This window comes from Brachyistius frenatus, unplaced genomic scaffold, assembly GCF_029030835.1.
Source record: "Brachyistius frenatus isolate BFR_SWC_R1_liver_20210118 unplaced genomic scaffold, ASM2903083v1 Contig_107, whole genome shotgun sequence".
Classification (NCBI taxonomy): Eukaryota; Metazoa; Chordata; class Actinopteri; family Embiotocidae; genus Brachyistius; species Brachyistius frenatus.
In genome coordinates this window covers 817789-832499 of record NW_027210706.1, presented here as the reverse complement: position 1 = coordinate 832499, position 14711 = coordinate 817789, and positions in this window count along the sequence as shown.

The window sequence follows — 14711 nt, the reverse complement described above, 5'->3', positions numbered from 1 at the left end:
TTATTTAGATGTGAGCATGCATTGGTCCTATAAAGGGCACTTTTCAGTTTTGGACCTTTTCAATTTGATCAGTGAGACAGTTCAAATGGATTCAGATGGAGAAATCCTTACATACAGTCATTTGGTCCTCAGATCCAGCGCTGTCCAGGATGTTCCACTGACTTCACTTTGCTCCAGTGTAGGTGCAGCTCCTCCTAACTTTGCCTCATCTATTACCTCACCTGCTGTATGACAGATGTGGAGAACATGTGATTGCAGATGACATGAAGAGAAAATTGTTTCCTGTTGCCTTGAAAAATAAACATTACATCTTGAAGGAGGCAGTGAAAACAGAAGCTGAAAGAGGCATTGAAGGCTGAGTCGCTGGACTGCAGCAAACTGCAGTATATGCTTCATCAGCATCTCCACTGATGTATATTTACCATGTTTTATTACATTTCATTAGAACATAGCACCATGTAGAGCAAAGTCAAGTTCAGAGGATTCAAAAACAATTGTGTGATTCCACAAATATGTGAATATCTTCAAACAGGGGGATCCCATCTACGAACCTGCATGGAGATGGGCTAATAATACTTTCAGAAGGGTCAACATGTCCTTCTGTGAAAAGTCTTAAACTAATCTCAGCTACAAAGGGCTTCTTCAGTCACTGTGAAATGGAGGAGGATAAGACAGCGTTTTAAATTCCACTTGCAGAAAGAATTAAATACAGACATATAGGGACATAATGAAAAATGTTCACAAACCACAGCCAGACACAGCAAAAGATCATCCTGCTCCTTTAGGAGTTATATATAATGATGAATATGATTTATGACAATCATATGAGCTGTGGATCATCTTTGTCTTTTCTCTTCAAAAGAGTCCACTACAAAAGCTAACAACTTCCACAAGGCCATCCTGTCCATGCGCCAAACTCTTCTTACAATGTACTCCTGCTGTTTCCATTTTGTCCCTCATCATGGGTACTCCACTTAATGATAGGAATTTGCATGGAAATAACATAGATATATGTGTATGACATTAAAAAAAATATCAGGGGAACTTATTATACCTTGTAAGCTTATAATTTTTTAGTTTCTCTGTTTGTGCATACTGTATTTAATATAAAAAATACATACACTATATTTGGATAAGATAGCCAATTATTTTTGTGTTTGATGTACTTTGTAGACAATGTTTAAGTAAAACATGCCTTATTTCCAGAGGATTATAGACTCTAGAGGACACATTAAATTATTAAGACATGTATTTTTTTTCCGAGGCAGTTACATGGCTCTGGATGGTGATGTCAGTAGCATCAGTTCACCTCTTCAGATAAAATCTCATCAACTTTTGAATGGATTGGCATGAAACTTAGAATTAGACTGAGGATGATGAATCCTAATGACTTTGTTTCTAGCGCCACCTTAAGGCTTATGTATAGTCTACGTGCCTTTGTGTGCTCTTTCGTAGAATATCTCAACTTCTACTGGATAACATGCCATAGAAATTAGTGCAGAAATACTTTTTGTTAAGTGCCATCAAGACAAAAATAGAATTTCTTCAACACTTTGTTTATGATCAAACTTGCAAAAGAAATAACATTCCCATCAGCCTCAGCTGCTCGTTGTTTTTAGTGCTCATCAGTAAATGTTGTATCCTAAAATCCTCAACTAAAATGATGATTGTGGTAAACATTACACCTGCTTACCTTGAGCATGTTAACATTGTCATTGTGAGCAAATTGTGGACAAATTGTGGACCGTCAGAAGTAAAACAGGCTTTTATGTGCTTCTGGGGAAGAATTTAGTTGATAGGAGCCCCACCAAAAAGTCAAACTGCTAATACTTTTATGAATACCATGAGTATGAGTAACATCAAGCTGCATGAAACAAAGAGAAACCTGTTGTAGCAGGCCGGCCTGAAAGTAGTTTGCAAGTGTTCAATTTGCACTTTAATTTCCCTCAGGAGAAAAATATGGAGAGGGCCTTTCCAGATAAAATTGTAATTGATCATTTTAATGCTAATGTGACTTTCTGAGGCGTCTGAAGAAAAACCTTCTGTGCAAATGGCCATGCACCTGCTCACAGCACAATGAAAAAGCACAAGTTCCCACAACAAGATTGTAGCTCCCTACCACCCCTACTCACTGGTTTATAACTCCCTGCTGTTTCTCTCTGTCCCCCAATAATTTGTCACAAACTGTGATGTGCCCTCTTTGTTCAACTTCTTCCCTTGTGTATGGATCTGGCCATGTGCCATTAAAGACTGTTTCCAGTCTTTACACCTGATTGTGTGTAAAATTCAGGTTTATTTTGAAATCATTGGAGCAGCTGAAACTGGCCACCATATATTGTATATTATGCCGCTCTACCACAGCCACCATTTTTGGAACTACGTCAACATCATTGCACTTAGCCACCCCAACTTGTCCTTGATTGGTTCACCCTTCAGAGTGGCTGAGCAAACATTAGTGTGAACAGGGTGTCCAGACTTGAATGAGACTCAAGACTAAAGCTGCGAAGAATAGTCAGATTAGAGAAAAGGACATTTGGGCAGTTTGTTTCTGTAATAGGTTTCACCTGCATGGAGAATAACACACACATACAGTATGTGCATCTTCCTGTAGATTGACATTGCATTTTATCCTTGACATTGCAGAGGATGTTATTTTATATTATTCCTATAGTTATATTTTCCCCAAAAGCAGAACATTGAACAGGTGAACAGATAAAATAGTGCAACACACTGCGAATGTAGAGCATTCATGTTTTATGGTCCATCAGCTGATGGAATCTTGGCTCTGTGAAGAAGTGTGCAAATGAGAGAAGACAGAAAGTGCGTGACAAGAGCTGCAGAGAAATACTGTATATGAGAGCCGTACAGATGCTTCTGTTCTTACTGATTCTGTTCCCATCAATGCAGACAAATCAACACAGCTGCACACACAGAGTACTGGGAAGAAGCTGAACATAAGAGGTACTACAAAGACAATCATAAAAATAAATAATAGAAGGAAACCAATGAAAAAAAAAACAACAACACTGCAATGCATCACTCTGCATGCTATGGACAGACACATGCACAGTAGATTTAAAGTAATGATGAGGTATCATAAGGTTGCAGCTTTCTCAGGACTTCTTAGAGAAACCTGGAATGACCGTTTGACTTCGTTCATGGTGTCCTTCATACAGTTTGTTTTTAGATTACCTTTTTAACATCTGTAAACAACGAAGGAGCAACATTTGTCTTTTCGGCTACTGTTTAGCCATGTTGGTGGCATTTCTTTGTGGATGACAATGTATTTCAGTCTGTTGGTTAATTTTTTTGGTCCGTATTGAATTATTCCTTCAACTTTAAGTTTATATTTTTGTGTCCTCATGGTTCCCAGATGATGTAGCCGATACGAACTTCAGTGATCCCTTATATGTTCCCTCCATCACCATGATGTTTCTTTAGTTGTGTCAATAATGAGGGATTGGTATAAAATTTGGTACACACATTCATGCTTCTTCTTTGGATAAATTGCATCATGTTAACATTTAAATGTATCCTCTAATATTCTGTCTCTTGTCTGAAAACCGGTAAATCAAGACAGTCCCAGTAGCTTCTGCTGCACTGTGAGTTTAGTGCCAATGCATGCTAACAAAATAAAGTAAAATGGCGAATGTGTTAAACTTCATATTTGCTAAACATCAGTATTAGTGTTGTCATGCTAACATGCTCATACTTAACACTTAACATTTTGCTCAAAGGAATGTTGAGTCCAGCCTCACAGAGCTTCTAGCGTGACTGTAGACTATCAATTTTGTTCTTGTGTCTGCCAATCAAAATGTTTTTTCACTAGTAAATAAATACATAATATACATGTCCTAAGATTTAATTTCTATAAAGTCCATCCTATGTGTAATTTTAGGATAATTCAGCCCTCTGTGAGTCAAGCAGAAAAGCTAATAAACAATAGAGGGTTAGGGCCCACCAGCTGAATCAAGACATCAACTGAGCCACAGTCAACAAGTGTCTAATCCACCTGCTAATACAGACAGAATGGAGCCTCCCCTCCACGAAAGCTATCAGAAATAAACTCGAGACTTCATTTCAAAGGCGGTATGCTTTGAAATGTGTTTCTCAGCCTACAGGACTCTAATACAGGGCAGAGAAACAAAGAGCAAGAGAAGACGGCTTAACTACAGAAATATGGGGGTGGACAGATGGAGCATAAAGAAAGACTGTATGAAAAAGAACTTCAGAGCCTGTGCGATTAGAGCTCTAAGAACAGAGGAGCTCCCCATATCATACAAAGGTTAAGACAGAATAACATAACTGTACCCTGAACTTTCTGTCGAGGGCCCTAACAAACAAAGAAAGTAAGTGAAAACCGACACTAAAGCAAGGTATCACTTCCAGGACGGGGAGAGGGTTTATATTTTAAAGTTATTTTTCTTTGTGGGTTTTATACCCAACCCAGTGAGACATGGTTGTACAAGTGCTTTCTGGCCGTCTGAAATAATTTAAACATTGACATTATTAATGAATTAAAATCAGCCATGACAAATGTTCTTGCACAAGTGTACAAACGTATGCTCACACATCACAATATTACAAAAACCATGAAGAGAAGCCTGTCAAACCAGAATGCAAAGTTTGGTATTATTCACGGTGACCCATTTGTGTGAGTATGACGTGTGTGCATTTTTGTGTGTCAGAAAAAGATTGTGGCACAAGAATGCCAGTGAGACTTGGCTCACAGAACTGGCACCAGACACCATCGTCAGTATGATAAACTGACGAATGGAATGTGTGTTTGCGTGTGCGTGCACGTGTAGATGTACACAGGATGCAAGAAAAGTACGGAGAGAGACTGCTGAGTGATGCAAAATTACAGCTGTCTCCTGTTAGAGACACCTGAGGATTAGAAAAGAAAGAATGAATTCATGTAATAATCTGGGACACTCTGTCATCATTGCTTGGTTTTATATTGTGGCAAGTTTTGGTCTTCTTATTTCAGGCTGTGCAGGAAAATTATGTGTTTTGACCTGTCTAAATGTAAAAAAAGAAAGAAAAGAAAAAAAAACAGGTGAATAACACACCCATTTAATTTGCTTACGATCTGAGGCAGAAGACCACCTCCAAATGCACTTTGATCCAGATTTCACAATTGTATTTCATGTGTTTGTTTCTTGTTGTTTTTTTGCTGTTCAGTCTTTCAAAAATTAATCCGGATACAATCTTGATATGACAAAAAATGTATTTGGGCTGGCAGTCAATTTTAATCCAAGCCACAATCGCTTCCTATTTCTAATCACAAAATGTTTGGTACCCACACCGAGGGGCACCCTGCTTATAGTTGATGCAAAACGTAACTTTGACATATCCTCAAGTAGACTGATAGGTGTATTACACACTTTGGTGTGACACCAGGTTGTAATAAGAGAAATACAGCAGATATGCAACTGATAGAATCAACTGAAATAATATACAATACTCCAATGTACTTTGGTGTAGGTGTGCTTCTTCATTATTACTGAAGTATTTCCTTTGAATTATGTGGGTTAAGCATTAGGATCAGAGCAGTGACACAAGGGACATTTTTTAAAGCAAGAACTACATGTTTATAAGAATATGTAAGAACAGAGATATTTGTTCTCCAATGCAGGAGTGGATGTGGGAACAACAAGAAGAGAGAAATCAAAGTATATCAACAGGCTTTTGCTAATTGTTTTACAAGTTTAAGCTTGTAAACCACATATTCATGACCTCCTTAGCTAACTGAAGTAAACTACATACAAGTAAAAACGAAAGGTGGGGCACATTAACAAAAGGGCTCTGTAACAAAAGGCCTATTCATACAGACTTATTTAAAGTTTGACTCTCGCTACACATGAGCAGGTCATTTACGTGCTTAAGTGTTTCCAAATGGTACCAACACAATCAAATCTATTGCAGTCAACATGCACAATATGTCTCGGGCTTATGTTTAGCCGATGCATGCCACTGGTCATATTATGAAAAGCCCACAATCTTTACAGTCTTCAATCCTGCAAATTGCTGTGTCAACAAAGCGAGGGTACTATATGGGGCTGCAGTGTTTCAACACAGCAGGTATTATATACAGGATCAGGGATTAGGGGGCAATTGAACTGTTAAACTTCTCCATCCTGTTTGATTCATTGTAAATTTTATCCTGGCAGATCAAATGAATAATACTGACTGCCTGCCAAGTTTTACGTGTTAGTATGTGTAGCCGCCAGCACAGACTCGATATCTGTAGACAGATTATTATAATTGGCTAATCTGTAGTCACACACTGTAATGTACCTCAGGAGGGAGAAAAGGGAGGAAGCGGGAGAAGGAGGATTGGAAAGGTGAGAGCGTGTAAAGAGAAAAACAGACAGAGAGGGAAGAGAAAGAACGTAGAGAAAGAGAGAGGAGTAAAAAGTAAGACACACAGAGGAGTGACAAAGAAAGAAAACAGTGAAAAGGAAAAGGAAGTGATAATGTTTCCACCAGGATCGCTTGTCTGAAGTGGGAGTGAGTCTCAGAGTGGAAGAGTGAGGGAGCGTTAAAGCAGCGTGAGAGAGAGAGAGAGAGAGAGAGAGAGAGGGAGAGGAGATGAATGGAGGAGGTGAAGGAAGGAGCGTAGGTGTAGAAGGGGATGGAGAAGCAGCATTCCTGACCACACAGTTACAGAACGGGACGAGAAAGAGGGAGCAGCTAATCTGAAATCCAGATGCCTTTAGGGACCAACAGAGGGTCAAACTAATCCACACACAAACACGCATACACGCGCACACACACACACACACACACACACACACACACACACACACACACACACACACACACACACACACACACACACACACACACACACACACACACACACACACACACACACACACACACACACACACACACACACATTCAGAGCGCTCCATCCCCTCTCTCACTCTCCTTCACAGACCCCAGGACCTCGGTGGCTTTACAAGACAGCAAACATCATCAGGACTAAAACAATACTTTTTTACGTCTGTTTTTCTTGTAAATTTTTTTATCCGGCAGTCAAAACTAAAGGATTTTGTTTTTGGGGTCTTTTGTGTTCAAAAACTGTTCATGTTTTCCCTCTTCTGGAGGAACTTCCAGGTGAGTCTCTTGTGGTTTTTATAATGAGAAGTGGTAAATACTCCCAGATGCAGTTGTTTGAGTTCAGGTTTGGTAGTTTTCAGGATACTGTTTTCTGTGCTTTTCATTCCTATTTAAAAATCTGATCTTTTTTGTTATCTAGTTTGAGTGAATTGAATCAACTTTTCTTGCAGTTAATAAGTCTGAATATTCAATTGTCCGTTAAATAACTTTAAATTGTCTAATGAGAGTCAAACAGCTGCAAAAATTACAACTTAAAAGCGTATTTAATCTTTGTACCATCAAAGAATGACGTCTCACTTTGAAATCTGGTTTCAGTCAGTGTCACTCTAATTCATCTGTTAATTGATTTGTGTTCAGTGAAATTAGCTGCTGACAACAATCATTTTTTGCTCACAAGTAACGGAAAGGAAAACTGTGAAGTGGAGCTCATCTGAATAATTTGACATACAAACCCACCTCCCACCAAAAATATTCCCATATAATTATGTTCAAAGGGTATGTGAACTTTAAATATTTATTCTTGATATACTGTGTGCGGGACATAAACTTGTGAGACACAGCCTGTTAATAGGAAAGCTTGTTTACTATAACCAGGTCCTTTGGCAAAGAGCATTTCACTCATGTTGGTACCAATGAACTCTTCTGGCAAACAGACGCTCAACATAAATGCACTGTTTAGCATTTATTAGACACACACGGGTTTGTTTTAACGACTAAAGAGGGCCAGCTTTCAGTACAAACAAACAAGAGGCAAAAGAAAGCTTGGTAAACTCTACAAAGGCTTTTAGATTAGTTTGGAAGCCACCTGAGTTTCTCTCCAACCGCAGAGAGCCATGATACAACTCTAAGAAATTTACAGCCAACACTTGGAAAGAAACTCTGAAAGGAATATGCCCGTTAAATTTAATTTAAGCAATTATTCTAAATATAAAAGTGTCTCATCCCATATGCAAATAAAAAATGTTGCTTTGTCACAAAAAAGGAGAAAAAAAAGCTTGTTTGTTGCACATTTTTAGTCCACATGACCAACACATTATACAACACTTATAATGGAAAGAGACTTTTAAAAGTGAACTGAACTCTATTAACCCTCAGAAGTCATGTTTATATGTAACACATTTAAATCACATTACAACAGACAGATTTTCCTTCTTGAGGTGTATAAGCTTTAAATAACCATCACAACACATGGACTAAAAGTATGATAAAATGTCCCAATATGTTTGTCAATCAGAAAACGTAACTGTTTAGCTTGCTCGACAAACATTTGGAGACAGGGTTGGTATCCAATAGCAACACATCTTAAAAGAGATTTCTGAATGAGGATATATGGGCAGCACATGATATTAAAGACATGCAAGGAAAACATGTGGGAATCATATTGTAGTCTTCTCCTGACATGTGTTATCTTGAATAGAGCAGCTGTGACTTGGCAGGCCGTCAGCATAATGCTTTTGACATAAAGATGTATTGGCTTTACTCCAACATTCTTTGAGGAACACCAGGTTTGAAGAGGATTGATCAATTTTAAGTTACACTGAAACTGGAAAGATGTTTGTGGCTCATTGACCAATCAGACTGGACATCTTGAAAACATGACACATAATGTTTTTTCTTTCTCCAACTAATGCGTTCTCGGCATCAGAATAGAGTATGTCTCGATACAGTATGTCTTCCTGGTGGTAGGAAACAGGTTACTGTCAATTATGCACGAGTAGTGAAAACCACTTTGCAAGCCTGTTTGTTATGCCAGTTTCTGTCTGCTAGGTCAAATATCTCTTGTTAAATACCAGTGCTTTCCTCGATATTTGTTGGTGACAGTTTGCTTGGACATGACTGCATTCACGCAATTTAGTCAGAATGAAAGAACAGAAAAACACCTCGTACTCTTACTTGGGGCCAACTTTGTAGTCACACAAGATAAACAGCCTAAAGTCACCACTTCCACTGTGTTTTGTTGTTGTAGCAGTTTGTTAAAAAGTGAAACCAGACACAAACAGTCATAGAAAACAAACTGAATTGATTGTATCAGTGTTAATATTGGACTTTCTTGGATAACGTGGTGTACTTGCAGCCATTCTGATAACGGCTTGTTAACATGTCTGTAGCTCTTTTCTCTAAGTAGGCAACATTTACAGTCTTCAAACTCTCCAATATGTTGCAAGTCAGAGACTGAAGTGAACATGTCTTTCCTGTCCGGCTCCTCATAATTACAGTTTAGACAATATAACATCAACACAGCAGTGGTTCTTACAATTTGATAGGGCAAAGCAATAAAAACACAGGTGTTATTAAAAACATTAATGAGGACTGTGACCTAATGGAAGAGAGTTATCAATGTTATTAAAACGTGCTGTTCTTGCTATGACAAGTTGAAATGTATTCAAGGAAAAGGCCTGGAAAGCCATTAAATAGCTGCTGTGGTATAGAAGGAAAAATTTGCTCAAATACTGTTGGCTAATAAAATGGGAAGTACATTAGCATTATGGTTACACTTCAATTAAATTGAAAAAAAAAACACAAAAAGTGCTCTCTAATGCTTAAAATCTTCAGCTCACTATAAATAAGAAGCTTACAACTTAATATCACTCGGCTAAATTCTGGCATTTTATCGATCTTGGTCTTGCTGTCACATTTGCTAATTGTGACTGGGTAAGCTTAATTTTGGTCAGTACTGTAGATATAGCAGACAGGAGCACAGAAACAGCTTCACAACAATGTCAAACAAAAATTAAATTAATACAAATAAAAGTCTGTGTTTTGGTCGACTACACAGCTTAGCTACATGTGGTGTTAGTAGAAACAGTTTTATCAGACACTATTGTTGAATAGAAATAGAAACAGCTACGCATGCATGCACTGTTGAGTGACTGTGATGCTTCAAGAGAAGGTGTGTATGTAGTTAAAAAAAGAACCCAGCACACCTGCGTCTTCGAGGCCATCACATGCTGAACCCACATCTCAGAACTGAGAATCAATTGTAGTGAAAACTGCTTGCTATGAATGCATGACTCCCGTCTGCTTCAATTTAAGCTTTTGGTGGCATGTGTGGATTATTCTGAATAACTGGGACATTTTCCAAGAAAAAAAAAAAAACACTTCGTTGTTCTGAAAGTCATGTACCCATAAGCGCCCATAAATCTCCTTACTTGGAAGGTGTGAAGTCTAAGGGATAGTGTTGTCAAAACCTTGCCAAGTGAAACCAAAACTTAATAAATGACCAGATAAAGTACAAGTACAAAATATTGGCTTTTTGTCTTTTGCAGCTTTTCTGTTTAATTTTATGACAAATATCTTATGTCTTTATAAACCAACATATTTATATATTTGAATTACTGTTTGTGTTTAAAAGTACACTACAGAAGAAGTGGATGATTGTAAGATGGAAAGAAAACAAGATCATAAAGAAATAAACAGAACAATGAAGGCAGTATGGCAGTGCTGAGAAAAAAAAACCACTTTGTGCCAGGGAACATATGATTTTGATAAGCAGGAGGTTGGACAGTTTTGTGCTTTAACTGGGAGTGCAGCACTTTGTCTCTGTCATGTGAAAGTTTGGGAGGAGTGCTATGAGATTTTATAGTTCAGGGAAACCCTTTGCTCATCTCCATGTGTCTCTTCATCTGTTTTCTCTTGTCTCTGTTGTTTTCTATTTTGCTCTCCTTTCCTCTTTATTGTTGTCCTTCTTTGCATCCTCTTGCTTTCTACCTTATGTTTTTACCCTCTCAGTTTCCTTGCCTTTCCCGTCTCGTTCAAGTTTGCTAACACAGAGAGATGGTAAAGCCATTAAAGAGAGAGTGAAGGACCATTGAACTGGCTTTCACCTACACTCACCTGCGATCACATTTCTCCTTGATACAGGAGACTGACACTGAATGGACACCTTCACTGCATTATAAAATCAGTGCAGGAGCTGTTGCTGCAGCAGGATTCTATCTTACCTACCTAGCTCCAAAGTCTTATTATGATTTGGGGTTGCTGCACAGCTGTGTTAAACACCTAATAAACTGCACCAAGTGTCCTTTCAACATGTCATTTAAAACATAGACTGAGTGATGAAGCTAACATGGACAATATGGGACATTCATTGGTCATAGTGTATCGTATGACCAATGTCAGAAACTAAAAGTTAAGTATATGATCTCAGCCACAAAGTAACAAAGGCCATTAGAGTCTTGAGGGCACATGTTCAGCCACAAGGTGTTAGCTCCTGCTGTGGTGTCCTTGACCATAAAAGGGAATTTTAAACAGCTCCAGAGCTTTAATTCTGTACTTGACCTTTCACCTCCAACCTCCCTGTGAAAGATGCAAGACAAAACTGTTTCCCTTTGTGGACCAAATAAGATTCTTGACATAATGTTTGCTAATGCACATTTATACGGTATTAACAGTATTTGAGTGTGAAACTTTGTCAGTAGTAGTTTGACCAAATCATAATTTAGCACAGCACTAATCAATATTTTTAAGGACGTATTTGAGGTATTTTTGAATATACATGTAAAAATACTCTTTGCCGTGTATACAAATTCTTGCCTGATTAAAAATTCAGTTATATGTCAGAATTTCAGTTTTAATATCTATGAAACTAACGACAATAATAATGTAATCTCTCTCAAATGTGTTTAGAACAGAGGTTCCCAATCTGAAGGGCCAAAAATGGATCAGGAAGGATGACCGGGTATCCAGTAACATAGGACACACTAACAGCAAATGAGCTTTAGAGAACACCATAATTCTTCATAGATTAACCAATGTAATTTATTAGGGGAGTTTAACAACACTGTGCTGTACATTACTGTACAATTCATATTAAGTACTTTCTAGCTGCACAACATTTTTTTTTATCATAGTTATTACAGTTATAATTTTATAACACTTAAGACTAGGGACAATAAGTACGAGTTTGTAAAATGCTGTGGTGGGCTAAAACAAAGAGGGACCCCTAATGCAACTGCCCAATCTTTAGCATCCAAATGTTAAACCAAGATGGGTAACAGTGAGTTTTATACCTGCTGAACATTAGCATGTTAACAAGCCAATATTAACATCCAGCTTATAGGAGGGACCAGAAACGCATCAAAAAACATTTAGAATGGTTGGAGGCACTTTGTCTTCCTATAATGGTAACCTCTCCGCTTCCTGTTCCCTGTGAAGTTCATCCATTGGTGACAATGTTATTTTTGGAGAGCTGACATATTCTTGATTTTTAATTAGCAGACCAGAGGCTTGAGGAAACATGTGCCCCTTGACATTGAGAACATTACATTTCAATTATCAGTGGAAATGTGAACATGATCTTTCTGTTGGAAACTACTGAATATATTTGATTTAAATTGTCACCAGTGAAACCAATGATGGGCTCGACTGACCTTCATAGGTTCATGTGTTTGTCAGATCAGGAAGTTCCAAATGTGTGTGTAGGTGCATGAGTTTAAGAGAGGGAGTAAGTGAGATCTACAGAGCATAATTATCAATCTGTTGTTGGTCCTCTCGCCTGCTTGTCTTTCTCTCTCTCTCTCTCTCTCTCTCTCTCTCTCTCTCTCACACACACACACACACACACACACACACACACACACACACACACACACACACACACACACACACACACACACACACACACGCACAACACACACACACACACACACAAACACACACACACAGCTGTTAGGTGAATTAGCCTCCCTGTTAGGAGAGAACACAGACATAAGTGGAAACTAGAAACCCCAAACTGGCCTCCAATGACTTCAAATATGTATGTGTTGTTTGGTTCTACTTCTGAATGCATCTCTTTCTCTTCTGCCACCCATTTTTTTCTTTTTTTCTTTGTTACCTGTCGGGCTTGTTTGTGTGTGTGTGTGGTGTTTGTTGGGATATGAGACTGTGCATTTAATTGAGTGTGGTTATATGTAATTGGTATGTACAGCCCTTAAAGGAGTATGTTAACATTTAAACAAACATAATGATTGCCAAACCGCTTGGCACTGTTGGAGACCACAACTGATAAGTTGTCAGTGTGAAGTAGTAATTTTCCACTTTGTCTTTTGTACTGTGTCGCATTGAGTTCTAACCTGTTCTATTTGTTTGAGCTAACAGAGGGTGACTTTAAGACATTAATCCCAAGTGCAGACAGATGATGTATCTACAAATACACTTGTTTTCCGAGTTTTGAACATGATCATGTTGGATAAAAGAGGATTAGGACTCCGTTGAATTCCCCAAGGAAAGGTGTAGTGAAGACAGTCTGGATTTAAACAAGTGTTCAAACCTCTGATGTGTTTTATCAACCTTGAGGGCAAATACTTTGGTATTAAGAGAGCTGCTGTCAACTCACTCACACGTAGCGATTTTTCGCACAGCTATCACTTTCTTTCTTTCTTTCTTTCTTTCTTTCTTTCTTTCTTTCTTTCTTTCTTTCTTTCTTTCTTTCTTTCTTTCTTTCTTTCTTTCTTTCTTTCTTTCTTTCTTTCTTTCTTTCTTTCCCCTAACTAATGTAACATTTGCGGTTGTACCAGCTTGGGCTTGTGAAAAATGGTTATTAATGTGATGCATTTTGCAAGACATTATGATAATTATTCTCTTTAATCATGTCTAGTTGAAGCTGAAATTAAATCTAAATCTGCAATGAGAACCAGTTTATTCCTGTTCCAAAAACATGTCAGATATCAAAGTCAAAAGATGACAAATCAGCTGAATATGTAAGGTAAAGACAGTATAATAGAATATAAGACAATATATACACACATATATAAATATATAGACAAGCTAATATAATGTGCAATTGTGAATGATCAAATCTAACCTTAATCCTCCACTTCTGTATTTGTAAATATTGTCATAAAGCTGCATGTGATGTGAAAGGGGTCACTTGAAATGACAAATTAATTTTGGCCATATACTTTTATTTAGTATCACTCCTCTCATTAGTGAGTGTGTTTACATGTCCACTAGTATCCCCATTTTGAGTCCTGGGTTTGATCATAGTACTCCAGGTATCCAAAGACTCTAAAAACCAGGGTAAGAGATTTACATGTGCTACACATAAGCAGGATACTCCAAAGTGTCATCCTTAGGCACTGCAAAAAAAATTAACTGCACAGTATTTATAGGACCCCAGATAGATTATCTCTGTACAAATACGATCATTTAGAGGCTGAAGAGGCCGGCATTTTTCTCGGAAAGTTGTTGGAGACTAGATGAGTCTAAAAGAGACAAACATGACTCCAAAAGCACATGCAAAATGCTAACATTGGTCTGTATCTGCTGAAAGCAACTGTAAGCCAAAAGGTTTTATCATATCAACTGTATGGTGATAACATGCCAGTGCTATGCTGCTTGTTTCTGCTGCCACCGAGTGGCCAAAAAAATCTGCTCGGTCAGATCTATTACAGGCTAATGCATCTTGCTATATATTGTATGTCAATGCACCATAATGTGGTTAAAAAGAAGTCATGTATCAGTACAGTAACTAAATTCTAATTCGTCTTAATGCTCCATCCATCTAAGATTTCTACAAAAAGCTGATCTTGTTCAGGAGCTTTCTGGGTAGGAGGGATGGTGGTGTGCACCTTGGTCAGGTCACC